Raw genomic sequence first — 4,317 nt, forward strand, 5'->3', positions numbered from 1 at the left:
TGTATACTCGGCCTATATATAGTAACCCCTATATATAGGCCCTTAGCGATTAAGGAGTTTACTTCTTATACGGTTAAATAGGTTACCCTATAAGGAACTGCCTAATAAAGGTAAAGATAAATAAGGTTCTATTAATTTAAGAGGATAGTACGGAGCCAGAAAAAGAGGAATTTTAAAAGAAGACTCCTCTCTAGGGTTAAAAGGGATTAATATATTATATATTAATCTAGGTCGGCTAGTTAGTAGAAGAAGCTACACTATCCCTTATACTTTATTTTATAATAGATATTAAGTTTTAACCTATACTTTAGCTAACTTAAGAGTAAATACCTTTACCTTAATTAATATAAAGTGCGCTGTATAACTAGCTAACTTTTTAAATATACCCCTTAAAGAACTACCTAAACTAATCCCTATTTGCGGTTATAACGGACGGATAGGACTACCTATTATAACTATCTTATAGATTTACCTCCGCGTTAATAGACGAAGGTAGTATAATATCCCCTTCCTTATTACGGACCTTAGAAGCTATAATATAATCTTAGGAAGAAAATAGCTAGCTTATTTAGGCTTATAGCTTAATATATAAAATAGGCAGCTTATCTAGCCTAAAACTATACCTCTAACACCTTCCTTTATAAAAGAGATTAGTATTATAATAGAAAACCTTATACGGCCGTAGATAAACACTATTTACTAGGCCGATATAACGCGTAGGGACTAGGCTTTTATGAAGGATATATAGCTTAATCCGTAACGGATCTGTATACTACACCACACCTAGACTATTAGTATTACACTACTCGCACTAGAGATTTAGGAAGTTAGTAGTGGCCTAGCTAAGTCCCTAATAGAGAACTTAGGCCCTACGCAGCTATAAAGAAAGACTAGGGATATTAGATAATATACTAAACTAATAAACTAGAAGGATAACTTACGGAAAATAGAATATAAGCTAAGGAAGACTATAAACCTTATACCGCAAAATACGGCCTAATAAATATCCGTAAAAAAACCTATAGACCTCCCACTAGTTAATATCTGCTATATTAGCGCTATAGGATTCTACTAGAACCTAGTTTAGCCTAATACCGTTGCCTTTATAACTAGCTTATATAAAATTAATTAAATAATTAAAGAGAAAGAAGCCTTAGCCTAAGAGAAAGGCGGGCTTATAAATAAGGAGCTAGTAGAATAGAAACTGCCCCATTAATACTAGAAATTTAAAAACATTTTCTCTAAAGTAGTATTTAATATACTCCCGCCTTACCGACCATATAACTATAAGATTAAAATTAAGCCGGATAAGGTGGTTACCCTTAGCTATAGCCCCCTCTAATAGTAATTTACTGCCGAATTATAGGCTATAAAGTAGTATCTTATTAATAACCTGGATAAGGGCTTTATTAAGCCTAGTTAAGCCCCTTTTAACTTACCTATTCTCTTTACTAAAAAGCTAAATAAAGGACTTTATTTTTATATTAACTACCGCAAGCTTAATAATTTAACCCTTAAAGACCACTACCTACTACCTTTACTTAATAAGACTTTAGCCTAAATAAGTTAAGCTAAAATCTTTATAAAGCTTAATATCTGCTAGGCTTTTTACTAAATTAGGATAGACCCTAAATTAAAAGACCTTATTATATTTTAGACCTATTACGGAACGTATAAATATAAAGTACTACCTTTTAGACTAATTAACGGACTAGCTATATACTAATAATATATAAATAACGTACTATTTAACTACCTTAATGACCTCTATATAGTATACCTAGATAATATTATAATCTACTCTAAAAATAAACTAGAATATGAAGAGTATATCTATAAAGTCCTATAATAGCTTTAAGAAGCTAGCCTCTAAGCCAATATTAAGAAGTTAGAATTTAGTGTTAAGCATATAAAGTACCTAGGGTTTATTACAGTATAAATAGGATTAAGGTAGACCTAGAAAAGACGGCCGTAATTAACTAATAGGTACCCCTAAGGACTATAAAGGGGGTATAGTTATTTTTAGGGTTCTGTAACTTCTACTAACGCTTTATTAAGAACTATAGTAGAATTACCTAGCTACTAAGCCTACTTACCTATAAGGACCGGCCCTTTTACTTTAATACTGTATATAGGCAGGCCTTTAATAAGCTTAAAAAACAACTAGTCTCTACTCCCTTACTCGCCTACTTTAACCTAGAATAGCCCTTAATGCTAAAAACTAATGCCTTAGATAGTGTTATAGCTAGCGTTTACTTCTAAAGGTAGATAGACGGAGAATAGTACCCTATTACTTACTATATAAAGACTATAGTAGATGCTAACTTGAAGCTAAACTACCCGATTTACGATAAAGAAATACTAGCTATTATCTCTAGCTTTTAGCACTAGCGAGCCTAACTAAAAGGCATCCCCAAGTCTATTTAGGTAGTTTCTAATTATAAGGCCTTAGAATATTTTATAATAATAAAGGCCCTTATAGCCCGATAGGCGCGCTAGGCGGATACTCTATCTTAGTTTAACTTCCTAATTATATATAGGCTAGGCGCCACTAACTATGCGGACGCTCTTATAAGGCGTAAATAGGATATGAATAACTAGACAGCTATAAAGATCTTATTATAGACCTAAGCGCTACTATAACTAGAGCACCTTAACTCTTAGATATAGGCAGAACTAAATACAAACTCTTTAGATGCTAAGATATGCCCTATTAACTCTATAGAACTAGACCTTATTAATAAACTACTATAGGTAAACTGGACGTCCCCTTCTTTATAGGAGTATTATAAAAAGGTAAAGAATGTTTCTAGCCTATAGTCCCTTAAAAGTAGACTGCTTAAGCACTATAAATGGCTAGTGGTAGTAGAGGAATAGAACTTACGGACTTAGCTTATTGCCGAAGTATATACCTAGGTCTTTACGGCTTACTCTAAAAAAAATAAAACCTATAGGATTATTAGCGACCGCTACTACTAGCCCGGAATAATTATAGATATTAACCGCTATATATGGAACTGTAATAACTACTATAGGTCTATAATTCTATAAGATAAGACCCTAGGATTATTAAAATCCCTCCTAATATCTAACCGCCCTTAGTAATATATCTCTATAGACTTTTATAAGCTACCTCTAGACCGTGATAGATATAATATGGTTATAATTCTAGTTAACCGCTTTGCTAAGCGCCCGTTTTTAATTCCCTATTATAAAAATATTAATACTAAAAAGGCGGCCTAACTATATATCTACTATATCTACTAAATTTATAGATTACTAGATATTATTATATCCGACTATAGGCTATAGTTTATATTAGTCTTTTAGAATAAGTTTACCTAAATTCTAGGTATTAAGCTAAAGCTTTTTATAGTATATTACTCCTAAATAGATAATTAAACAAAGATTATAAATTAATACTTAGACTAGAGACTCCGGCCTTTTATTAACTACTTCTAGGATAACTAGGCTAAACTATTACCCTTAATAGACTACGCCTAAGTAACCCTACCCTACGACTCTACTGGATTTGCTCCTATTTAACTAGAAATGGGTTACCTACCCTATATAAGCTTTAACTGGGAAAGACTAAAAGGGCCCTAGACTATACGCGAAAAACTATCTTATAAGGAAGCCTAGCAGTATACTAAGCGCTTAAAAGAAGCTTAGAAAGTAGCCTATATAAACCTAAAAAAGGCCTAAAAATTAATAAAATAGTAGGTAAATAAGCATAGGCGCGAGTCTAACTTTATTATAGGTAATATAGTCTAGGTTATAATAAAGAACTAGAAGATAGAATGGCCTAGCTATAAGCTAGACTATAAGATAGTAAGACTATATAAGATTTTTAATAAAGTAGGCAACTTATATAAGGTTAAGCTCCTAAACTTAATTAAAGTTTACCCTATCTTCTTACCGGATAAGCTATAGAAAGCTATAAATAACCTACTACCTAGATAAAAGAATAAACCTTCCCTACTAATTTAAGTTAATAGTAATAATAAATAGGAAATTAAAGAAATACTAGCCTATAAACTTATAAAGGGAATATTAAAGTATTATATTAGTTAGAAAGGATATAATCTAAACCTTACTTAGTACCCTATATAGAACTTTATAGGTAGTCCCTATAAGCTTTAGAAGTTCTATAGCTATTACCCTAATAAACCCAGACCGCTAAAGTACCTAAATAAGTAGATAAAATGCTAGCATAATAAAGATAATAAGCTACTAAAAAAAATAAGGATAAAAACGCCCTGGAAATTTCTTAGTTATATAAGGTCTTAAAATATCTAGGAACTTTAACCAGTGGTT

This window comes from Cenococcum geophilum, assembly GCF_001692895.1.
Source record: "Cenococcum geophilum 1.58 unplaced genomic scaffold K441scaffold_51, whole genome shotgun sequence".
NCBI lineage: Eukaryota > Fungi > Ascomycota > Dothideomycetes > Gloniales > Gloniaceae > Cenococcum > Cenococcum geophilum.